This window comes from Urocitellus parryii, chromosome 6 (genome assembly GCF_045843805.1).
Source record: "Urocitellus parryii isolate mUroPar1 chromosome 6, mUroPar1.hap1, whole genome shotgun sequence".
NCBI classification, from domain to species: domain Eukaryota; kingdom Metazoa; phylum Chordata; class Mammalia; order Rodentia; family Sciuridae; genus Urocitellus; species Urocitellus parryii.
Window position 1 is genome coordinate 26,768,250 of NC_135536.1, and position 26,287 is coordinate 26,794,536.

A 26,287-nucleotide genomic window follows, 5' to 3' on the forward strand; every position below is an offset into this window, starting at 1 on the left:
AGAAGAAAAAAAAAAAAAACTAAAACAAATGCCACTATCTGAGACAGCGCCAGGCCTTGCCATCTACATATCACATACGCAAGCTGAAGCCCGACTCCAAGTGAGCCATGCCAGCCTGGGAAATCAGACTTACACCTAACCAACCAGAAACTGCCAATAACCTGACTCCCCACATCATCAAACATATCCCTTGTCTTGCTTCCACAGTCACCTTATATAAATTCTCACCTTGTACCACCTCTGTGGCGCACTGCCCCAAGTCGCTGGGGTCTGGGGCTACGTGAATCAGAATCTCTGTTTGCTCAGCTCTTTAAAAGTTTAATGTGCCCAAGTTTATCTTTTAACACAGGCAATTTATAGAGTGTAGTGGAAGGTGATAAGTATATGGAAGGAAATAAACATAAAAGGGGACATTGAGTGCTGGGCCAGGTGTGGAGGGTGTGTGTGTGTGTGTGTGTGTGTGTGTGTGTGCGCGCGTGCAGATGCCCACGTGCACATGTCAGGCGAGGCCTCATGGAGAGGACATTTCAGGGTTTCTTTTAGATCTCACACAACTGCCTCAACTCACATTTACACACCTACGTTTGCTTAAATGAGTATTTCCCCAGCAACTGAGGAAACTCCCCTAAGGACAGAGTTGATCTTATCTCCGCCATTATCTCTGAGGCCAAGCACAGACCTGAGCCCCTGGTGGATATTCCCAAAGACTTTTTGGAATGAATGAAAAAGAAACAAATACATAAACAAAAACAAAATGAATGAATGAATGAAAAACTCCCGCCATCTCCAGGCTGAACTTCTTATCCAGATGTTACAGAATCCTTGCCCCCAACTCCCTGGCCTAGCGCACTAGAGACCCTCTCTCTTAGAGCAGGAAGTAAAAGAAGTGATTTAGGCAGAGCAAAGACCAGCATGAGGGCCAGGTGGGGAGGGTGAGGTGGGGTGGGGTAGGGTGAAGAGGAGAAGGAAGAGTGGAAGAACCAGCAGGGAGAAAACAAAAGATCAATATGAACAGCCGGGAAGTGACAGCAGCGACCAGGGAGCGCTCCTCCCTTGATTAGAATTCATGAACTCCCCTCTTACATTAAGTCTTTATATGACACCTGGCCTTTAATGCAAAGCTGGCTGCGAACATTAAAAATTAAAAGGCGAAGGTAGGCTACATCCATCTCTGATAGCACAGCTCCCCTCCTATCTGAGGCCTGCACAAAGCTATTACACATTGATAAATTATTTTGGGTAATAGCCGAGATATTACATTGTTTCTGAGTGAAGGTAAAAATCTCTCCATGACACGGGCATTTATCAGGAGTGCCTTTCATCCTATTTATTATGGGCCAGATGAGCAGGGGGCTGTGGCCGGCCGGCCAGGGCTGGGGTGCTGGGCTAGGCCCCCTTCCCCCTCCACTCCTCCCTCTCTCTCCGTCACTCCCTAGATGGGGTATTGATGGGGCTTGTGACAAGTTAATTATTAACTAAAGATATGCAATTCACCTTACAAGGCTCCTGGGGAAGCGAGAAGTTTGGCTACTGAACAATCAGAGCCGCTGATGAGGTCTGTTTCAGCAGCCCCGGCCCCACCCTGGTCCCCCTGGTAAACTTCAACTCTCCATCCTGCTCACAGCCACCTGCAGGAGCCCACAGGGCTGGGCCCGGACCCATCTCACCTCCCCTCTGCACCCTCCCACCCTTCTGCAAGCTGGCAGCCAACCAGAGTTGTAGAGAATTTGTTCTGCAGAGGGTTGAGGCCTCGGGGGTCTTTGCAACACACTCTAGAGATACACCCCGCTTCCGGCTAGCCGCCTCCTCCTGCTGCAGGCTTCCAAAATTGGTAAGACCTCTTCCTGCCTTTCCTTCCGCTTTCCCAGCCTCCGCAGGCTCACTTTGCACTCTGGATGGCATCCTCGGTGTGGACCCTGCAGGGAGGAGACACAGCCTTTGGAACCTGGCTTTGTTCCCAGGCGAGCCAGGGAGACTCCCCGGTTTCCCATGTCCTCCACTGCGATGGGGGTGTGATAACAAAGCTGGCCTCCGGAGGGCGCTGTTAGAAAGGGCCATATGGGAGTGGTCGGGCATCTGTCTGAGCTTCTGGGCTGGCGCATGTGAGGGCATGGGCTGACGTGGGTGTGCTTGGGCATAATGTGATAGAGCAGTAATGGCTGCTTGGTTTGGGGCTTGGGGGTCATCCATCGAATCCCTTTTGGAAGCAGCATTTGTTCCAGGGATGTTTCCCAGGGTCTGCTCTTTTCCAGGCACGGTGCTGAGTAGACCACCATGAACATACTGATCCGACTCCTGCTCTCCAGCTGCTCAGTCTGATCCAATGGGCTAACTATCCCCAAAGGAAAGAGGTGGTGCTCAGGGAGATTTTACACCCCCGAGGTGGGTCAGCTCCCAGGCCTTCCAACCCTGGAGCAGAGTCAGCTCCAAGATCTATCAAGTGCTTGGCACATAATGGGTGCCCAAATGACATTTTAGGAACATCTGGAGGATGACTCAAGTACTGAGCCCCAGGTGGGCAGTCCCCCTTGAGTCTCACCTAAGGTATTACTGGGGCCTGCTGTCCAGGAAGCCAAGACTGCCAGCTCAGCTCAGGCGAACTGGCCATGTCCAAGCCCCAGTCAGCAAACAGGAGACAAGAAGTGTCCAGTGTCACTGGGTGCAAGCTGGGAAACTAGGTCTTCACTGACCGCCAGAGCCACAGGGACTCTCCTCTCTCTGGCATTTCTGCCTAATGACCAGACAGCCACAGAATCCACCAACCAGCAGGACGGGGGGCTGGGGACCCCGGGCACACATTCCCCTTGGGCTCAGTTTCCTACTCAATCTGGAAGGGGGACCAGGTACAGGCGGGTGTTTGTTGGGGAAGCCTCGGTGGGGTGGGGTCCAGGCTCCCCCGCCCAATGTCAGATCACACCAGCCTGTCCAGCCACCTTCCCAGTGTCCACCTCTCTTTCCAGCTCTTTTGAACTTGCATAGGACCAACCGACTACCTCTCAGTTTTGGCTTGAGCCCTGCCTGCCGTCCTTCCAGACTCCTGATTCTATCATTGTCTGTCATTCGGGACCAGCCCAGCCCCACCCTGCAGCTAACCATGCTTCCCAAAGCCCAGCAAGGACGACTGGACCAGGACAATGGATGAACTTGGGCCTCTCCTTGAGTGCCAGCCCCTGATTGGCTATGCTGAGGACACAGTTGCTGGGCTGACTCAGCATCTTCTTAATGGGGCTTTTTCTTATTAGCAGAGTCTAAAACGGTGATTGTCAGCCCAGGTGGGTTGTTTTCCCTTCTCCATAAGATAGGCCCTGACAGCTAAACCGACAGCCGTCTCCATTGAGCGCCGAGAGCGTGTCTCCCTCAGTAAGTGTGAGAAGGAAAGGACGTCAGCAGAGGCCGGCTCTGAGAAGCTGATTCTGTAAAGCAGAGCAAAAGGGCAACCAGGAAGAGCCTTCCAGAATTCATCCCATGAGCGCGACAGATTCATAATGATAATAATAACAGCCGCGCCCCCTCCCCCGGGGTGCTCACTGTGTGCCAGGGGCTGGGCTCCACATTTAGTGGCAGAGTGGACGGAACCAGCGCTAGGATTGCCAATCCGTGTCGGAAGCCAACAAGCTGAGCCTGGGTTGCCCTGGGAAGCTGGATCCCAAGATGGAAGAGGGAGTCAGCAACCGGAGGCAGCCTACAGGTAGCTGGGGACCCAGAGAAGTCAGAGTCCAGGAAATCAGTGGAGACAGGGGTCAGGAGGCCTCAGCCTTTAGGAGGCTGTGAAGCAGAAGTTGGCAGAGCCAGAGGTGTGCTGAGACGGGAAGACCCCAGCAGGCTGGACACCGAATCATGGAAGGAATACAAGGAAGGACCCAGGGAGGTGCCAACCGCCGGCAAAAGCAGAGGGAACCAGGACCCTGCGAAACCCAGGGCCAGGAAACCAGCCTCCCCACAGCAGAAGGGCAGTGAGGCTGAGGAGTGGGCTGCTGGTGACAACCAGCCGAGGGCAGGCAGTGACCTGACGCGAGCCCTTGCCTGGGCCTTGGAGGGCACCTTGGTTTGCAGTTGACATCTAGGGAAGGCAAAAGATAAGAGGCCAAGAATATCTTAGATATTTATTTTGGAGCTAATATTAGGTAAATGCTTTTCCTTTGTTATTTTCCAAGTCACTGCTGTAAATATTTAAATTGTTTTCATCATTTTTTTTTTCTTTTTGTTGGTTAGGCAAGTGGCTGGGATTGAACCCAGGACCTCACACATGCTAGGCAAGCTCTCCACCACTGAGCTACAGCCCCAGCCGCCCTAATTACTTTTTTTTTAATCAGACTTTTTTGTTAATGGAAATTTGTGCTAAAACGGGACAGGAAGGGAGCTTGAATTTCTAAAGTTTGTATTTTAAATAAAAATAATGTGAAAAAGGTGAATAGAGCATCATACTTGTATACTTATGCCTGTATCTGGAATTGCTCCCTTTCTGCATAATAGAAATTAAAAACTCGTGGTTTTAAAGGTTGGCAAGGAGGGAGACGAGGTAGAGAACATGGTTTACCTTGAGTTTACCTCTCGTTAGGCTCCCCAGGTCTTCAAGGCCTTTCCACCTCCAACAGGAAGGCTACCCCCAGGTAGGAAGGGGCAAGCGCTTTCTATTTCCCAGCGGTAGACAGTCTGGAAAGAGAATTATCACATCAGATGGGCAAAGGAATTGCAATCACTCAGGATGCATAAGCCGGCCAGTCTTGCATCTAAAATCTCTGCTAATTCCCTGCATTTCTAATCTTTGCAATATTTCAAGCGGCTGGGTTTTAGGCTTGGCTATTTAGAGTTGATGTTGCTATGGGGGAGGGGTGGGGAAGCGGGGAGGTGATGGGGTGGGGGGGGTGAGTTTCTACCAACCCAGTGTCTCTGCACCCAGAACCTGGCAAGGGGGCAGTGGTCAGAGGGAAACAGAGGGAGAGAAAGATATCAAGTGTAGTAATCAGAATGAAAAATGGAGCCGCGGTTACTTTAAACAAGAGCTAATTCATCACAAGAACGAGTGGATAAGTAGCTGAGTTTCAGGCGTTCAGTAAGTTCCCCGTTCTGCTCCAAAAATTATTCCACCCCTGTCTGCATGCTCCCATAAATCATCCCTTCTTCACATCAGCTCCGATTACCAATTACTCCCGCCTGTGACACGCTTTCCTTGCCCAACACCATCTGATGGGGCCTTGCCTTTTAATTTTACAAATGCTTTCCCCCCACTTTCCTTTCTTCTTTCTCCTCCAGTCTGTCCCCTCCCCCACCCTCCCATGTTCTCTCTCCTCTCTTTTTCTGCCTCTGTCATCTCTTATTTGCACAGTGCTCCCCGCCCCTGGCCAGCCTGGCCATCTGCAGTGACCCTTGAGAAGGGGAGTAAAGAGCCCCCTGGGGCAGCAGCCTGGGGAAGATGGAGAACGGTGACAGGTCCTCCTCTTGGATGAGCCCTGATGAGCACCCACCCGTGCCCAGCCTGCAGCTGGGTCTATCGACTTGGATAGAGCTCGGAGTCTGGGGTTCTCCCAACCTGTTGGAAAGGGCCATTCATTCTCCCTAAGGAGAGAGCTTGACACCGCCACCCCCAGCCCCACATGGCGACAGTGGTCATCATACATATTGATCATGCTCTGTCTTTGCTGCTGATGGTGTTTGAGGAGGAGAGGTGGAGCCTCTAGACCCACTTCTGCCCAACAGAGAAGCATCCAGACCTCAGCTAGTGTCCAATCACTTGCACAACATCTCCAATTTGTATGTACAGTGTTTTCTCAGATCAACTTGAAATTGCTTCACTTGCTTCAGAAACTTAACTTGGTCTAAGTCAGAGTTCACAAACTCCTGTGTTGAAAGGGATTGTTATGTGTTTCCCAATAGCTACGAAAACAAATGCTTAGCTCCTACACCAACGGCCTCACTCGGTACCAACTGAAATCATCTGGAGCAGCGCCCGTCACACAGCCCCAGCTCTGGCTGCCCCCGGACTGGACCCAGAGAGTAGAGCAGCTCTGATCTCTGAGAACTCTGCTACTTCCTGGGATGCCAGGAGCCGGGTGGGAGGCTGATGTCATTGCACCTCCAGGGACTCTGATTCAGGAGGCCTATAGAGTGCAGCCCAGGCCCAGAAATCTTGACAGGGACAAGGGTCCCTCAAAGACCCAGCCATGCTTTGAGAAGTACCAGTCCAGCCCCTGCTTGAAATCTGATTTCTTTTGTAACCTTAAGAACATCACCGAATCCTCCATTTCCTAGATGCTGAAACTGGGACGGATCTTCTCACCCCACAGAGGTCACCGAAGGCCAGGACTTGAGGAGCTAAGCAGGCGATGGTTGGAAAGGCGGCCAGCTCTGCTGAGATGGGAGGGGGGTGGCTTTTTCCTTCAGCATCTTTTAGCAGTTGAGCCCACTGTTTTGACTGGATTTGAAAACTACAGATCCCTGCAGGTTTGAGGGCACTCTAAGCCAGTTTCGTGATTGCCATTTGCTGTCGTTTGGATGACTTGTCCCTTCCAAGATTCATCCTGGAACTTAATTTCGAAAGCCACCATATTGAGAGGTGTGGCCTCGGGAGGCGATGGATTCACGAGGGTCCATGCTCATGAATCTCTGTGTCCTCTTGCCCTCCACCTTCTGTCATGGGAGGACACAGCCTTGGAAATACATAGTGGGCCCTCCCCAGAGGACAAACCTGCTGGCCCCTTGACCTTGAACTTCCTGGTCTCCATAATGTGAGAAACACATTTCTATTCTTCATAAAGTGTTTATTCTTGGCTGTTTTGTTACATCAGCCCACCCACATGGACTACAACACCATTAAAATGAAATTATGAGTGGGGTATGGACCTATCAAAGTTACCCAGAGTCCCAGGGTGGGGACTAGAATACTGCAAGCAAAGGATTTAGAGTGCAGAACATGGGGGTGCCTTTCTCTCAGGGGCTGATCCTGCACTGACACAGTCCTGGGAGTGAGAACGCCCGCAATGTTCCCTAGCGTCTCACCTGCTCCCCGCCAGTCCTGGCTTTGCAAAAGCCTTGGTGTTGCTAGATCTAAACCCTCATGAGTCAGGGTGAAGTTGGGACAAAGAACCAACTGTCAACTGAACATCCAAGAGGAGAGCCCCGGGCCAGGGCCTCTGAGAGAATTGGGGCGGGGACTCCGGGGGAGTCAGTGTGTAGAGGGCCGGTGAGAGTTGGGGAATAAAGGTTGCTGTTTGAACCTACAAGGCTGTGTGGCGGCTCGGTTATTTTGTGCCCAGCCAGACTGCGGCAGTTAATGAAATTAGAATTGGGGCTGGGCTGCAGCTCAGGGGCACAGCACTTGCCTAGCATCCGAGGCCCTGGGCTCCATCCCAACACCACAACAGCCACAGGTAGAATCCTCCACTTCCCAGAGGAGTTCCAATGGAAGCCAGAGTGCTCCTGTGTTTTCCATGGACTTTCTGAATAATTATTTTAAATCACTCGTTGCCAAAAGAGGACTTTTTCCCTTTCATGTTCATTCAGATCTCAACATCCACCCACCAAACACAACGGAGGAGCCATGGCCAAGCACAGCAAAGAGTCACCAAAGTTCTCTTGGAATCTTAGAAGCCAGTGGGGACACAAAATTAGCTGATGGCACAGACACGAGCTGGAAGAAGCAAAGAAAGAAGCGTCTCCTGGATAATCATGAAGAGAGAGAGCTGTGCCAAAAAGCAGGCTGGAAATGGTGTGGACACACACAGAAGCTAGCCCTGAGCTTCCCTGCTGAGTTCAGCAGCCTCTGTTAGCCAATAGGAAGCTTCCTTGCTAGGTGTTAGCCAATAGGAAGCTTCCCTGCTAGGTGCAAGAGCCACCTTCCCCAGCACTGAGCTGGGAGCACCATTTATTTGTTGCTGAGAACCTTTACATATGGATCACCACCAGCAAGGCCAAGAATTACTACTACTACGTAATAATGTAATAATAACAGTTACCATGTATGGGGTAGGTGCTTTCAAATGTTAATCCCCCCCAATGATTTTGGGAAGCAAGTGTGATTAAACCCTCACTTTTCAGAGGGGGAAATGGAGACTCAGAGATATCCAGCAACAGGGCCACCCTCCCCTATCATTAAATGGCTGATGCCATGGAGAGCAGGTTTTTCTCAAGTATCCCTCAGCTGCCCCATTTATAAGACCAAAGCTGCCAGTCACAGTGAGCATGACTTCTCTCTACTAAAGGGGTATATTAAGTGACACAGACATTCAAGTTAATTAACAATTTCACCCCCTGCCCTTTCATTTTATAGGCAACCCTTTTTATTTGGAGCCAAATTCCCTATTGTCTCCAATTTTATTAAAGTCACCTCTTCCTGTCCTTATGAGATCTCTATGGAGCTCTGAGGGGGGAGGGGCTTCTGCCAGGAAAGGTGACACACAGGGAGAGACAAGTCATGTCTGGGGCTGAGGGGCACCTGTGGCGTCAGGTGAGACTGGGGCAGTTCTCAAAGTGGGGTCTAGCAGTGGCGGCAGCTGGAAACTCATTATCTACCCAGTTCTCTGGCTGAATCCCAGACCTGCAGAACTGAAACAGGTGGCCCCAGCAGTGTGAGGCTTAAGGAACCCTCCTAGGTCTTCAGATGTATGCTAAATCTTGAGAACCACTGGTCCACGTCAGTCAATTTTTTTTTTTTTTTTTTTTTGGTACCAGGGATTGAACCCAGGGGCACTCAACCACTGAGCCACATCCCCAGCCCTTTCCTTTTGTATTTTATTTAGAGACAGGGTCTCACTGAGTTGCTTAGCACCACACTTTTGCTAAACCTGGCTTTGAACTCGAAATTCTCCCGCCTCAGCCTCCCCAGCTTCTGGGATTACAGGCATGAGCCACCATGTCCAGGACTTTTTAACTGTGGCCACACATAGGCATTACCTGGGAAGCTGTATGAACAACCAATAATGACAGGCATGGTGGCATGCACCTGTAATCCCCAGGACTTCAAAGGGGGAGCACTTGGGTGGACAAGAGGCCAAAACGTGGCCAGGTAGAACGAGGTGCTGGTGGATCTCAGGGGAGATCCTGGGTGTGCCCTGATGGGCCACCAGAAGAGCTGGCTGATGGAGTGGGCAAGCAGTTCCTTGGAGGTACTAAGAGGGACTATCAGGAGGGCAGGTACTCCCCAGGACTAGGGAGGCTGAGGCAGGAGGATGGTAATTTCGAAGCCAGTCTCAGGAATTAGCGAGGCCCTGTCTCAAAATTTAAAAATTAAAAAATAAATAGAAAGGGCTGGGAATTGGCTCAGTGTTAGAGTACTCCTGGGTTCAATTCCTAAAACTGAAGAGAAAACAAACAAACTGAGAGGAAAGTGACCACGATACTCAAAGTGATCAACAGATCTTTATTGCAGTGGTGTCTGATTGACAGGAGAAAGAGGAGGAGGAGAGAGAGAGAGAGAGAGAGAGAGGAAAGAGAGAAGAAAAGGACGGGGGAGAACAAAGCAAGAGAGACAGTGAAAGCAGAAGAGAGAGAGTTCGGGCAGGAGAAGGTCTTCTATCCCCTTTGCTGTGCGGCTTGAATCTAACAGGGTCTCTGGGTCTGCAAGCTGCCTTGTTGGCGTACAGTGATTGGATCACACAATAGTTGCTAAAGGTGTCATCTTCTGCCTTCAGGCAGACCAGGCAGGGGCTAGATGTGGGTTTCTGTTGCACCAGACGGGTGGGGGTCGAGTGTTCAGCCCACCCTGCAGCTGACACAAACAATTACCAGCTACAAACTACCCCAGCAATTTTAATTGAATGGGTCTGGGATATACCCCAGATGTTGGTGTGTTTTTAAGTCTCCATGAAAGTCTAGGGCAGGCCAAGGTCGAGAAGCCCTGGCTGAGAAGGTCAGAGCTTGCTTCACCCCAGCTCAGTAGCCCTGATGGGCTCTCATGGGCTCAAGAGTTCAGAATTGTCACTTTGCTCCTGGAATTCTTATGAGCTTGAAGACTTGAACTTGGGAAGTACCATGATTTCAATAAGAGACCTTGGAATTGGAGACTTTGCAGCCCAGTTCAAACCGTGCACCTACCACAGACTCACTGAGGGACTCTTCCCGCCTCTGCTTCTCACGGGTAAGATGGTGAGAGGAGAATCGGCTTCCACGGCTGCTGCTTCAGCACCAAGGACAGCGCTCAGGACTTGCTGGTAGGAAACAGAAGACAGGGTTTTTAAAAAGTGGAAACAATACGTATATGGGGTAAAAATGGGAGTTCATAATCCGCTTGAATCAAATGTATGAAATATGATATGTCAAGAGCTTTGTAATGTTTTGAACAACCAATTGTAAAGGTAAAATTTCTAAGCTGATTCTAAGCTGCAAAAGCCTGAGTTAAAGTGTAAAAAACTGGGCATTGTAAAGTCTCTAAATTGCAAGGCCTGGGCTAAAGAGTAAAAGACCAGGTATTGTTAAAATTCCTCTGCTACCCCCAGAACCTGTAATCCCTGTAGCTGTTAGGACAATACCTGAACTGCCCAGTAAATATTTCTCCTGGTTCCCTGGTTGTTTAATAGTTAAGGGCTCTGAGTAGCTCGGCACGTAAGCATCTAGGCTCCAAAACCAATCAGTTTAAATGTGTACCTCGCTTAGGAGTGAACAATCACCCCTGCCCAGACTGTTCCCGCCAATGAATGTACTAATCATGTCTCAGAGTTGTTGTTCAATTTTCCCGTGCCTCATGATGATTTGTTCTGATGTATGCAAAGCCCCCCCACCCCCCTGCCCTCTCCAAAAAGTGTACTTAAGCTCTGCTTGACCTCTGCTCTGGGCTCTGGGCTGCTCTATCTTCCTGAGTGAGCCTGGAACCTCAGCATGCTGAATCAATAAAACCCCTTCTGCCAATTGCATGGAGCCAGTCTCTTGTGTGGTCTCTTTCTCCGACGCTTCGCCTGACCCTTACACAATAATAAAAAAAATTAAAAATATAAAAATAAAATAAAATTAAAAATAAATTAAATAAATAAAAAGGGGAAACTGGCCAAAGGGGACCATGAATATGGAGGTCTCATTCTGATCAAGGTCAGGTGAAGGTGAAAAGTATCTGGATGGATCGCTGGGGTTCAGCAGCAGGGAAGAGGCTGTGGAAAGGATGCTGGGACGGCAGGCTCGTCCTAGCCCACGAGGATAGAATTCAGAGGAGCCGGAAAACTAGATTCTCCCCCGCCCTCCCGATTCCCTCCTGATTCCCTGGACGCTACACTCACTCACAGGCGCAATCAGGGATTGGGACAAGACCAATCAAGGAGCAGTGTGTGAAATGGGCAGCCCAGAAGGAAGAGGCAGATCCAGCAAAGGGGCTGCTCGGATGTCCCTGGTGGGGACGGATATCCCCCTGGGAGGGACCAGGGTCTGCCTACACCCTGAGATGCAGAAAGGGGGTTTGCCAGCACCAGGAAGAACACTGCCCAGGAGTGGGACACGTGACTGCCAAGCCAGGTTCTCAACCAAGTTCAGTCTGGTGGGGAAGCAAGACCAGCCCCTGGTCCCACGGAGCTGGGGTCACGCCAGGGCCCCACGCCCCACACCCCGACCTGTATCCTTGGCCTCACTTGCCCTCCACGCTTGCTGGGATGGGTGGACTCTTTTCTCGAGAGGCTCACCTTGAGCCTGGCTGCTCCCTTCTCTCCCCTGCCTTTCTTCCCCTTCCCCCTGAGCAGAGCTTATTCTCCAAACTGGGGTAAGGTTGGGGTCAACCTGTCCCTCTTCTCTAAAGTGGCAGCTGCCTTTGCAGGCTCCTTATCATGCGTGACACGCTCCAAATTCCGGCTGCATCCCTGCTGCCCCTCACCCCTGGGGACACCTAGCTGCACCTTGATCTGGGACCAGGACTGTCCTGGGGCAGAGCTCAGGGGTCAGCTGCTGCCCAGCAGACAGTCTGGCTGCCCTCCTGGAACCTGCCCAGTTATCTAGTTCCAGGTGCTTCTCCCCAACCAAAGCCTCCTCCGTGCCACATGGCCTGGCTGGCACCCCCCAAACATCCAGTGACTGTGTGGCCCCAGCTCTGTCCCCTGCAGCCTGTCTCCCCACATGGGCCTCAGAAGTCACAGTCCACCCTCCCTCCTGCGGCTCTCAGCCCAACCCTCCCCCTTCCCCCTCGGCCTCTGCTCTGGAGTCTCCTCCCCAGGACACGGCCTCCTTCTCCAGCCACCCCTTTCCTCTCTCTCCTTCTGTCCATCCCTGGCCTTTTTAAGGATTCTGCTCCAGCACCTCCTGCAGCAGGAAGCTCTCCTGGCCCCTCCATGTTGGGCCAGGTCCCTGGTGTCCCCCAGCACCCTGCATAACTGGGATCCCTGAGATCGTGCAATCTACAGGAATCGTGAAGATCATCCTGAAGGGGGCAGGTGTAAATGGAGGGTGGGAAAGGACTTGGGTGACCTCGGGGAGAGCGGCTCTTCCCCAGAGAAAGGAGGTCAAACTGAAATAGGCCGGGAAGCCACATGGGCCCTGCCAGTCCCAGGAATGCGTCTGTTGCGTGGCTCTGGGGACTGAGCCCTTCAGGAAGGGGCACCTTGCAGAAGCTGAGAAAGAGTCAGAGAACAGCGCCCTGCAGGAGCGTCACTGTCCCACTCTGCTAACCCTCCAGCCAGCTGTCATGCGTCTGCAGTAGGCACCTCCTGCAGCGTGGCTTGGCAGGGCTATGACAGGCCACCTAGGATCTGTTTTCCATTTCCCCCCCAACTAACAGAACCCTGGTCTTCTTTAGGACTGCATTGTGCTCCACTAAGCATACTCAGCCGCCCAGACTGCTCTGAAACTGAGAGACCATGTGACCTTGTTCTAAGTAAAAGAAATAAGCTACAGGATAGGGCTTCCGGGATAGTCTTTCCATTCAGGAAGACTCCCGGAAAAGCTACATGGGAACAGAGTAACCTGCTGGCATAAGTCTTTCTTTTTCCACTATTCTCTAATTCTTTCTGCCTGGAATGTGGCAGAGAAACCTGGAGATGGAGCAGCCATATTATAACCTTGAGGATGCAATGTCACATGCTCAGAGAGGTAGGATTTCGATGATTTCCTTGGGTAGCCCTGAACTACCTACCTCCTCTGGACTTCTTATGATGAAAGGAAAATAAAACCATAATGGGCTAAGCAACTGCATTTGGCCAAATCCATAGCTCATAAAGACAAAGAATCACACATTCTTGATGGCTTGCCTTAATATTGAGCCCTAAACATCCTCCAATAGCAACAGTAGTGCCCTTGAACTTGCATGGGAATCCCCTGGAGGCCTTGTAAAAACAGTCTCTGGGCTTAGACACACGGAGTTGGCGCTGGGCCTGGGAATTTGCATTTCAAATTCTAGAACACCCCCAGGAGGTGCTGCTGGGGAACCCCTGCCCTGAGACTGGAGCTCAAACTGCCCCCTCCAGCCCTATCCTTGTCATCCCAGACCCTGAAGGACCCTGGAGGACGCAGTGAGCCCCTGCAGGAAGATCGGCACAGGAAGTGCTTAGTAAACAGTGTTCCAGCCCTGGCCATCCCCTGGCCCTGCCACGGAGCACCTGGGTGTGCTCACAGCCCGCCCCTGCGCCCCTCATCCTGCAAAGTCCTTTCTTCTCTTTCTTCTGCAACCCAAGTCCTTCTCCAACTCTGAATCTCAGCCTCCTTCTCCTTGATGCCCCCTGCAAGGTTCTTTCCACCGCATCCCCCGCACTTGGCTTTGACCTGCTCTGGCATCCATCTCACCCTGCCTGGACCTGCGGGCAGCAGCGAGCTGGCCGTCTCTTACCAGGATGAGTTCCCTGTGGGCGGGGAAGGGGTGAGGTGATGGCATTGGGCTCTGTAGCCACGCCCCTTCTACCTGGTTCCACGCAGTTGGCACAGAAGTTTCCAGAAACTCGTGAATCACAGGTGAACATCTGGATGGGAAAAAGCGTCTTTCAATAATAAGCAGAGGCAGTGTTTGCTAAGCACTTCCCATCTCCCCACACTAGTTTTCTGTGTCTCAGAAGGTCGTGAAGTCCTATTATCCTCCTTCTGCAGAAGGCACAGAAAGTTCAAGTAACTGCTGGGCGCCGTGGCACATGCCTGTGATCCCAGGGACCTGGGAGGCTGAGGCAGGAGGATTGCAAGTTTAAGGGCAGCCTCAGCAACTTGACTTGAGGTCAAGCTAAGCAACTCAGAGAGATGCTGTCTCTAAATAAAATATTTTTAAAAAGTGCTGGGGATGTGGCTCAGAGGTTAAGCGCCTTGGGTTCCATCCTGGGTACCCCCCACCTCACCAAAATAAAAGAAAGTTTTCAAGTAACCAGGAAAGCTGGGGGAGGAGGCAGCATTTGCACCAGAGCCCCCCCGAATTTAACCACGCCTCCACGTAAGGAGGCAGACCCACCAGGTCCGGGACAAAGAAATATTAGCCAGAAAGGCAATCCATTCCCGAATGGTGAGGAGTCTTGTGGAATTAATCAGGATCCTTAAGTGGCTGAGCCATGAACTGCCTATTAAAACCTGTCTTTATTAAGAAAAATAAAGTTAGGAAATGGCTGCAATTAGAAAGTCATAATAAAAAACAGGTAAAGGGTCACTTAGAAAAATTAAACGCTAGGGAGAGACATAAATCACGGGGCCCCGTGGCACACCAACAGAAAGGTCTCGCCAGAATTAGCTAATGAACTTCGGGGGCGCTTGACATACACTTTCAAAAAAGTGAGGCGGACTGGAGGGGAAATGCGGGGCTGGGCTCCAAAACCAGGAGGAAACCCGCCCCCAGCCACTCCCCCAGGGAAGCCCTGAGAGCCGCTTGCGGGTGCCACAGAAGAAATTTTATGATTAAAAATTTACGATAAATTTTATGAGTAGAAAGTCCAGTAAGCCAACAGGAGGCCACAGGAACCAAAGCCATAAACTGAACTGGCAGGTTGACGCAGAGCCGTGCCGGGAAACCACGGCGCCTTCTAGTTCTAACTAATTTGTAATATTAGTGGGAAGAGGGTCTTCGGGAGATTTAGTGGTTTTTGATTGTTTTTTTAGAAAAGCCTTTGATTGCATGACTCATGAAATGTGACCAGCAAAACTAATTTAAATTGTCCTGGACAGGGACTGTCCCCGGGATGGGGCAGGTGATGAAGGAGAGCGAGGCGTGAGTCTCCTGACCCCAGGGGGTCTCCTCAAAGGTGAGGGTCATGGCTGGACAATTAAATACGGACGTCTAATTTAGCCGGTGTGACACAGATGGGGAGGGCGGGAAGCCCGAGAGGGACACAAATGACAGAATCATCACCAGAAAGTAAGTGTGCGCTGTACGGCAGCGGTGACTTAGGCCTGAAGATCCAAAAAGTAGCTGGCATAAGAAATCTGGTCCAGGTATGTGTTGAGAAAAGTCCCCAAGGGAGGGGGATACACAAAGGCGCTCAAAGCTGGGAGGGAGGACAAGGATCAGCAAATCTACTGTGAACCACAAAGACACTTATCTCACATGAAGGAATGGGAAAGGTAGGGTCAGCTTCAGGCACAGCATGATCAAGGCCCTGGCTTTCCTATACGTTATTGCTGTCCTCAGGTTGGCTCTCCCCCAGATTGCAAGAAACCTGTCCCTAGATATACTCATGCCCTGCAATATGACCTTATTTTTTTTTAAAGAGGTTTTATCGATGTAATTAAGGATCTTGAGATCATTCTGGATCCACTGAGTGGGCCCTAAATGCAATGCTGAGTGTCACTGTGACAGAAGAGGAGAAAAGGAAGGCACAGAGGAGGCCACGTGAAGACAGAGTAGGGCGCCCACATGCCAGGGTTGGACCGCAAGCCCAGGAGGAGCAGGGGAGCAGCCACCCACAGCCTTCAGAGGCAGATGCCCTGATGTCAGACACCTGGTCTCCACCACTGTCACTGCATAGATTTCCGTCATTTCAGCTGCCTGGGCTGAGATTTGTGATGAGTCTCAGGAAGCTGATCCAGCTGTGTGTGCCAAGAGAGAAGAAGTCGCCCTCCCAGGCCCAGGCACACCTCCTCCCTCACCTCGCTGACTGACCGGAGCCCAGCCTCGTCTCTGAACCAGTCATGACATGGGATCGAGAGCACATGGCATGGCCTCCACTCACCTCTGTGAGATGGGGTGACAACCACTGGCCACAGCCTGCACCTCCCCGTGAGGGGCAAGAGGAGTGGAGCCACCACCTGGCCTGGTCACCCTACGGGACAGACACGTACTGTGGGGGAGAAGGAGCTGCTCTGTTGGATGGGGCTGCTTGTTACTGCGGAGCACCTGACTGATACAGAGATGAGCATGGAAGCCCTCAGGAGGCCTGGGAGAGCCATGGTGGGGAGGTAGCCCAGGCGGGCAGCGCCGCAGGGGAGAAGGACATTGTATGTTTGGGGAGAGGTCAAGGCTTTGAAGGTGGAGACAGGTGCTAGAAAAGAAGGGCGGGATGAAAGCTCCCCAGGATGGGGTTTGGAAGCAAAGAAGAGGAAATACAGGTGAGAAGGTAGATTTTGGAAATTTTTTAAAAATATTTTTTAGTTGTAGCTGGACACAATATCTTTATTTTATTTATTTTTATGTGGTGCTGAGGATCGAACCCAGGGCTTCACACATGCTAGGTGAGTGCTCTACCACTGAGCCCCAACCCCAGCTCTAGATTTTGGAAATTATTGACAAAATCCACGCAGGAGTGGTGAGGAGCTGGGCGCAGTGGTGCAATCCCAGCGATTTGGGAGGCTGAGGAAAGAGGATGGCAGGTTCAAGGCTACCCTGGGCAACTTGGCAAGACCCTGTCTCAAAAAAATAAAAACATAAAAAGTGTGATGAGGATCTGATGGAAAGAGGAGGCGATGATGGTATTGATGGCGGTGGTTCTAGGAAGAGTGGCGAGTTGCTGTTCATTATGACATGGCAGGAACTAGGCCAAGGGCTTTGTCTTCAGATCCTAGTGAGAGAGGGACGAGGGCTCAGGTACAGTCACTCGGCCCAGGGAGGCTAGCCCTGAAGAGCCAGGCCCAGGCTCTGGGACAGGACCCTGGGCTCATCTCCAGAGCTCTCCCATGCATGCCCAGCCCTCAGAGCAGTGTGGCCTTGGCCTCGGATGAGCATGTCCCCTGGGCTGGGGTCCCCATGCTGTCTGGAGCCGCAGCTCGGAGGTGATGGGGAGTGTTCCACTCCTGCAAGGGGATGGTGCCCTTGTGACTTCTGTGAACTGGGTCCCCTGGAAGCTGCCGACCTAGAGAGAGGGCAAAACCCTCCTGGGAACCCTGCAGGAGCCCTGTTCCCCTGGGCGGTTGACACGTGCGTCCAGTGAGAGGGTGCGGGCTCCTGTCAAGAAGGCTCCGTGGGGAGCTGCAGGCCGAGCTCAGCTCTGGGCGCCTTACAGAGGTCAGCAATCCCCCACCCCTGCCCTCCCTCAGCCCCTCCTGGCTTGGATCCCCTGGTGGCCAGGCTGACCTTGGTAGCTCCAGGCTGACATGTTCTTTGCAGCAGGGATCCCAGTAGAAAAGAGGGGCCCTCTTCCCAGTGGTTTCAGCAGAAGCCCCAACAATGACCCTAAGCTGTTCCAAAGGAAGAGACTGTTGAGAACAGGAGCCTCACCCCACACTGGGACCCCACAGGGAATCCTCCTCTGTTACTAGATGCACAATTATAGGTCCACAGCTAGTAACTCACTACCCGCCTCTGGATCTTGCAGTCCTCTGAGAGGCAGGAAAGAGAAGTCATCGCCCCTTCTTCAGAGAAGATAAAACTGAGGCTCAAAGAGGACCCACAGCGGAACAAGACTCCACTTGGGCTTATGAAATGTCAACCAGACTCCCCTGTGACAAAAGGTACCAGCAAGAAAGTCTTTGCTTGGGGACTTGATTCCTCTAACTCGGAGCCTATAAGACTTTCCCTGTGTCCTAAACCGGCCCCAAATCCAGACCCCACCTGGGGCTGCTGACAGGTAAGGGTGGAGGGGCAGGAAAGCCCGCCCCCAGGTGCAGAGAGCAGAAGGCTCAGAGAACACTGAACAGGGGCAGAGTCACCGCAGCCCTGGGAAGACGGAGGACAGCATCTCGCGTGTATCAGAGCATCCACAGGATGGACTCTGGAGGGTGGACTCTGGATTGGTGGTCACTGAATGGAGCATTCTTGCTTCTGGTCCACGCACAAGGCAAAGTGCTAAGCATTCTAGAGAACAGGATCTCGCCTGGTGGTGACCACACCTTGGGACATTCACACCAGTGAATCGTGCTCCCCCTAAACCCTATCACCCAGGAGCTCGAATCAATCCTCCCACACTGGCAGCCGGAGTGTAGACGTGTCTAGTTCCAAGAAAATAAATGATAATCCTTGCCTACACCCACAGGAGTTTGCAGTCCCCTCGTGTGTGCCTGTGAATGTTGTTGTAGAGGTTCAACAAAGGTTTGCTCTGGAGCTGGTGTGAGTCCAGACTCGGCTGCCTCCTGCTCTGTGATCCTGGGCAAGAGTCTAACCTCTCTGTGCCATGGAGTCCTTCTGTAAAAGAAAGATAAATAGTAAATGAACAAATACATGAATAAAATGCTTAACACAGGGCCCAGAACATAGCAAGTCGTCAGTAAATATTAGCTATTTGGATTATTGATGAGTGGGAGAGTGTTACATGGAAAGTGCCCAACTATTTGCAGGAGAAATGTCCCAAGAGGGCTCCTTAAGGTTTCTCAGACATTTTTTTTTATTACTGCATTGTCAATATCTGGCCAACTGGCTGCAATGAGCTGCTACCTCTGTTTCTTTGACCTGCTGAGGCCCAGGTTGTGGGTGAGGGCCTTGCATGGAGAAGTTTTGAGATTTGCTTAAGTTTTACTCTTAGAAGGAAAGAGGGCAGCAGCCTGGTTAATGAAATTCAGCCATTAGTAATACACTTGTTTGGATCTATCATCGTCCTTTCTTAGTATTTAGCTGGGTCCCCAGAGAGGAGACAATGACCAGCTGCTGTCCTCACTCCAAGAACTTGTGAGAGAAATGCTCTGGAGGGGACAGAGTTCAGGCTGGCTCTGGGCTCCAGTGCTCTGAGATCTCCTTCCCTGAGGGTCTTGACAATGACCACAGAGGCCACCTAGCTGCCCTGGGGACAGCCAGTTATAGAGCTTGAGTCACCACTCTCCCGACTCTGGTCCTGCTCAATCTTGCTGGGTCTACTCTTCTAGGACAAAGGAATCCCACTATTTTATTTGATCTCCACAATGGCCCCAGGAGTTAAGCCCTCACTTATCTCTGTTCTAGGATAAAAGGAACAGGGCTGGGATGTGGCTCCGTGGGGGAGCACTTGCCCAGCATGCAGAAGGCCCCGGTTCAATCCATTCTCCGCACTGCAAAAAAAGTATAGAATGAAAGAAACAGAGGGCACCAGAGAAGTTAAGTAACTTGCTTGAGGTGACACAGCTTTTAAGTGGAAAAGTCACGTATCAAACCCAGATCTGCACATCTGATTCCAGAATCCGTGCTCTAAACTACTGTCAGTCAACCATCTGCCAAAGGAAAGAAGGAACATCTGTAACTCCCTGGGCTGCCGGCCTTCAGCGATCTGCTCACGAGCAATCAGGAAGGGAGCCCCTTTGGAACCCGGACTCCTGGCCATTCTGCCTGTGCCTTCAGGTGGTCTCCGAGCGCGTGGACCTCCTGGGGAAAGAGGGAGCCCCAAGGCTCCTGGATTTGGGCAGCAGGAGGAGAAAGGAGGGCTCCCCAAATGTTGCAAGTTGAGTGACCCAGAGTTGACGGCAGTGCCATCAGGGGAGGGACGAAGCAGGTAGGGAGCCAGAGGAGCAAGCTTGCCACAGACCCCCGGGAGCCAAGGACCTCCTCAGCCTGGCACCTCCCCCTCAGGTGCCAACGTCCAGCCTCGCCCAGTGCAGGGAGGAGACCGCAGTGGACACCAGGCTGCGCCCACTGCAGGCCGGTTGCCCGTCAGACCTTGTCCCCATCCGCCCTTCCCCACCTTGTCCGACTGGGGCTCCCATCCCGGCTCCCCCTCCCAGGTCCCTGATCAGGATGCAGTGTCACCGGGGCTGTTTTTAATCCTGGCTGGATCTCTGATTTTTTTTCCCCCTTTGCTGGGCTTCCTGGGCTGTAATTTCTCCCTCTGTGTCATCCATCACAGACACAGCATCTCTTGTGCAAATTAAAATGCACCTCAGAATAATAAGAAAGGGGCTTTCTCTCTCCCCCTCCTTCCCCTTCCCAGCAGCAAAGACTCAACACAAAACATTCATCTCGGGGAGAGCAGGCACATTAACCCTGTGCGCGCCACTGCCAGGCCCATACAGCCTGCAGCCACGTGCAGCTGGGACCTGGGCCCAGAGCAGCAGGAGAGGGCCGAGGAGGGTGCCTGCTTCGCCCTTCAACGCATGCCCAGGGGCAGAACTCTGGTCTCCAGTTAAAAGTGCCCATGCCATCAGGAAAAGGTGGCTTGTGAGCAGAGGGAGCACCGGCCTTGCCCTGCTTCTCAAAGTGTGGCCCACGGACCAGCAGCTTCACGGGCCTCACCTGGGAGCTCTTCAGGAATGTAGGCTCTTGGGCCCCAACCCAGACCTCCTGAACCAGGACCTACACTTAGAAAGCATACCCAGGGGCCTCTTGTGCACCTTAAAGTTTAAGCAGCACTTCTCCACACCACCATGGGACAGCCTGACCCACCTGCTCCCACTCCCACCTGCTAAGAAAGGGCAGATGAGGAGATCCAGTGAATGGAGTCCAAGCCTCCCTGCCTCCATGGAGCTTGGCCCCGGGTGGAGCCAAGCAGGCTCTCTCACCTGAACCTTTTCCCACCAGAGCAGTAAAACAGGGGCTGCACGCACTCACCTGTATGCCTGCTTCACTCTCCCTGGTGACTCTGAGGCTCGAGTGGTACCTTGTTCTGTCAGATCTGTGGCTCCAGCACACCGCTTGGCACTCACTCAGCAAAAAAGCTAACGGAGCCTGTCTGTGTGTGCCTCTGAGTGTCCCTGAGGGCTCACACACACACACACACACACACACACACACACACACAAACACACACACACTGTTACATAGTAGGACTTCTGCTTTGGGCAGCACAATGAAATAGACATACTTTGTCTTATTACTTGAAGCCTGGATGCTACATCCAGTCATGTGGCAACTCACACAGGTGGAGAGGAGGAGGAAGACTGGCAAGGGCCGTCAGAACTTGAGCAACAGAAACAACTCGGTGCTGGATTCTCTGGGGTTTCTTCTTCTTCTTTTTTTGGTGGTGCTGGGGATTGAACCCAGGGCCTTGTGCATGCGAGGCAAGGACCCTACCAGCCGAGCTATATCCCCAGCCCTGAGTTTTCTTCTTGCCTCATGTCACCCATGCTTGAAGCTAAAGAAGACAGCAACTGGAAACACAAGGGGACACAGATTCTAAAAACAAACAAAAACCTCCTACCTCTAGTCAAAGAATTAAGAAAGGGTGGATGTAGCAAGACCCAGGCTTTGGTCTACAGCAGCTCAACTCCAGCCACAGATCACAGGGAGAAATGGAGCCACACCCTCACCATCAGCAGCAAAGATCAAGCAGGAGCTTGGACTCCATCCTTGCGAGTTAGAAGGAGGCCCCCTGCCCCCAGGGAGTGGTGCCAGAGAAGGCCTGGGACTCCCATCTTCACCAGTGGGTCACGCAGCCCCTCACTCTGTGGAGTCAGCAGAGGCCACAGAAGAGCTGTGATGAGTCACTTCTACCCTCCAGCCAGGGATGCCTGGTGGCCTGCAGAGAGGAGGCCAAATGGTGGCGGAGCTCCACCCCCTCCCAGAAGTCGTAGGAGCACTGTCTTCTCTCCCCACCCAGAAGTGACAAAGCAGCACCTCCTTTCACCCCTGCCAGAGTTGTGTCAGAAAAAAGTAGCTAGAAGAGAAGGTTTCCATAAGACCCAGAGCCCCACAGTACAAACCCACAGTGTTCAGGTTTAAAAAAAAAAAAGTTCCATGAGGATCTCAAACTGAATGGAAAAAGTCAATCGGTAGGGCCAACCCCAAGATCACAGGAGAGTCAGAAAGAGCTGACAGTGCTCTTAAAGTAACCATCAGGAAACTGATTCAATAAACACACCTGAGACGATTAAAAAAAAAAGAAGAACATCTCAGCTAAGAAATCAAAAGTCTCATCAATGTAAGAGACAATATTAAAAAGAACAAAGTGGAAATTTTAGAACTGAAATCTATAATAACCAAAGTTAAAAAAAAAAAATCAGCCAGGTGTAGTGGCACACACCTGTAATCCCAGGTCCTCAAGAAGCTGAGGCAGGATGATCCCAAGTTCAGGGCCAGCCTGGGCAACTTAGCAAGACTCTGTCTCAAGATAAAATTAAAGGGCTGATGGCACAGTTCAGTGGGAGAGCACTTGCCTAGCATGTGCTAGATCATGGGTTCAGTCCTGAGTACTGCAAAAACAAACAGCTTTTTGTCAGCATGTGAGCTTAATAGCAAGAAGAAAGAACAGAGGTAGAATCAGTGAACTTGAAGCTAGAACAATAGATATCACTGCTTCTGAATCACGGAGAGAAATAGACTTTAATGAAATTCTGGGGTCCTGTGGGACTATGACAAAGGTGATAACATTTGCATCATCAGAATTATCAAAGGAGAGAAGAAGAAGAGTGAGGAAACTTTCCAAACTTGGCAAAAACCTAAGCGTACAGATTCAAAAAGTTGAGCGAATTTTAAATAGAACAAGCTGGGCACTGTCGCACACACCTGTAATCCCAGTGGCTTAGGAGGCTGAGGCAGGAGTATAGTGAGTTCAAAGCCAGGCTTAGCAAAAATGAGGTGCTAAGCAACTCAGTGAGACCCTGTCTCTAAATAAAATACAAAATAGAGCTAGGGATGTACCTCAGTGGTCAGGTGGCCCTGAGTTCAATTCCCAGTACCCCCCTCAAAAAATATCCATATCTATATCTATATCTATATACATACCTACATACATATCTATATCTCCTTCATGAATGAAGGGAGAAATCAAGACACTCTAAGATGAAGAAAAGCTGAGATACTTTATTGCCATCAGACCTACCCTAAAAGAATGACTAAAGAAGTTCTCTAAACAGAAAGAAAATAATAAGGAGGAATTTTGGAACATCAAGAAGAAAAAAACACAGTAAGCAAAATGCAGGTGAAAACAATAGACTTTTCTTCTATTCTTGAGTTTTGCTAAGTAATGTTTTGTGTTCGAAGCAAAAATTATAGTTATCTAATATGACTTTAGGTGTGTGTATAAGAAATATTTTTAAATAATTCTATAATAAACAGAGGAGAGTAAATAATCTAAAGGGGTATGATTTCTACACTTTACTTGAACTGATGAAATGATGAAATCAAAAGACTGTGATAAGTTATATATACATAATATACTACCTACAGAAATCCTAACAAAGTTATACAAAGAGATACACTCAAAAAGTTACAATTTATAAGAAAATTTAAAATGTCCAATTAATCTAGAGGAAGACATGAAAAATAAAACAGAGAGAACTAACATAAAACAAAAATTAACCCTTAAAATACCATTAAGTACATTAAATGTAAATGGCCTAAAGACAACACTTAAAAGTCAAAGATTAGATAAGTGAACGAGAAAACATGACCCAACTATGTGCTACCTACAAGAAACTCACTCCAAATATAGCAATAGAGATAGGTTAAAAGTAAATGGATGAAAATCTGTACCTTTCAAATGTTAATCTGAAAAAAGCAGAAGTGTCTATATTAGTATCAGATAAAGTAGATTTCAGGGGGAAAAAATCACCAGAGACAAAGAGATGCATAACATAATGATGAAAAGGTCAATCCATCAGGAAGATATAGCAATCCTAAAGATGTATGCACCAAATAATAGAGTTGTAAAATATGTGAAGAAAAATCTGATAAAACTGAAAAGAATAGAGAAGTCCATAATTATAGTTAGAAATTTCAATACCCATCTCTCTGCAATTGCTAGAACAACTAAACAGAAAACTAACAAGGGTATATAAGAACTTAACATCATAAATCAATAGAATGTAATCAAAATGCCCACCCTACAAAGCAGAATGTACGTTCCTTTCAAGTGTCCATATCCAAGATTGACCACATCCTGAACCATAGAGCTCAACAAATATAGGAGTTGTAGAATGTGTTGTCTGATCAAAATGGAATCAAACTAGAAATCAATGACCAAAAGATAACAGAAAAATCTCCAACTCATGGAAATCCAACAATATATTACTACATAATCCATGAATCAAAGAAGAAAGTCTCAAGGATAAAAATGAAGTGAACAAGAATGAAAATACAGTATATTAGAATTTGTGATGTGTAGTTGAAGTTGTACTGAGAAGGGAATTTACAGCATTATGTGGTTACGTTAGAAAAGAGGAAAGCCTTTAATCAATAATCTAAGTTCACACCTCAAGATCCTAGAAAAATAAGATCAAACTGAAAGCCAGCAGAAGGAAGAAAGGAATGAAGAACGAAAATTTGTGAAATTGAAAATAGAATTTTTTACTTAATCAAAAAGGAACTGGTTCTTTGAAAATATCAATAAAACTGACAAACCTGTAGCAACAGTGACGAAGAAAAATGAGATAAAATGCAAATTAAATTCAGGAGTGAAATAAGAGATATCACTCTAGATTCGGCCAATCTCAAAAACATAATAAGAGAATACTGAGAACAACTCTCGCTGTGGTTTTCACAGAGTATCTCAAAGGCCAATGTGGTCAAGGGTTAGTAGAGCTGGGAAGTGCTGGAGCCTTTAGGATTTGGGCTCAGGGGAGAACTTTAGTGATTGGGGGTGTGACCTCAAAGGGGATTGTGGAACCCCAGTTTCTTCCTCTTCCTCTTTGACTGCTTGGCCATGCCTGAAGTGAATGGTTCCCACCAGGGTGTGCTGCCTTGTCACAGGCCCAGAAGCAACAGGGCCAATCAGTCATGGATTGGAACCTTCAAAAGTGTGAGCCAAACTAACCTTTTTTGTTTTGTAAATTTCTTGTCTCAGGTATTTGTTATAGTGATAGAAAGCTGATCAACACAACTGTGAACATATAAATCTGACACTTTATTTATGAAATGAACTCATCCTCAAAAAACACAAATTAAAATGTGTCCACTATGAGATAATTTGAATAGCTTTCGAGGAAGTTGAATTCTGAATTCAAAACTTCCCAAACAAAAGCTGGGCATAGTGATTTACACCTGAGATCAAGTTACTTGGGAGGCTAAGGCAGGAGGATCATATGTTCCAACGTCAACTTCAGCAACTTAGTGAGACCCAGTCTCAAAAATTTTTTAAAGGGACTGGGTTGTAGCTTGATGGTAGAGTGCCTGCCCAGAAGCCATGAGACCCTGGATTTAATCCCTAGTACTGGGAGAAAAAACAAAACAAATAAACAAAAAAAAAACCCACATCAAAGTGGATAATGAACTTAAATGTAAATTATAAAACTTTTAGGCAATACACAGGAAACAAATTTCAGGATCTAGGGTTAGAAGAAGGATTCTTACAGAATTGCCAAAAGCCCAATCCAAAAAAGAAAAAAGCTAATAAATTGGACTTCACCAAAATTAAAACTCTGGCCAGGTGTAGTAGTGCACGCCTGTAATCCCAGCGGCTCAGGAGGCTGAGGCAGGAGGATTGTGCGTTCAAAGCCAGCCTCAACAACAGTGAGGTGCTAAGCAACTCAGTGAGACCCTTCTCTAAATAAATACAAAATAGGACTGGGGATGTGGCTCAGTGGTCTAGCGTCCCCGAGTTCAATCCCTAGTACCAAAAGAAAAAAATAAAAATAAAACTCGGCTCTATGTAAGATACACTTAAGAGGATAAAGAGACAAGAACAGATTGGGAGGAAAATCACAAAACATATTTGACAAAGGATCAGAGTCTAGAATATAGAATAAAAAATAATTCTTACAACTCAACAGTAAAAACAACAAATGATCCAATCAGAAAATGGCCACAAGATATGGAGACAGTTTTCACCAGTGAGGATTTGCAAATGGCAAAGGAGTACATGATAAGATGTTTCATTCTCTTAAGATTGGGGAAATGAGAATTAAAACCACAGTGAGATGTAATTATTGGCCTCTAAAATGGCTAAGATAAAAATTAGTGACAACCCCAAATGTCAGAGAAGATGTTAAGAAACATCTGGAAGAATCTAGGAAAAAAAAATGTCTGGAGGATGGTTTAGCAGCATCACAAAATACTGATGATGCAATCACCCCATGGCCAGTCACGTCAATCCTGGGCACTTACCCCAGAGAAGGAAAGGAAGTCTCTGTTCACACAGAAACCTGTACATTAGCATTCGCAGTAGCTTTATCCATTCACAATGGCCCCAAATGGTAAACATCCCTGATGTCCTTC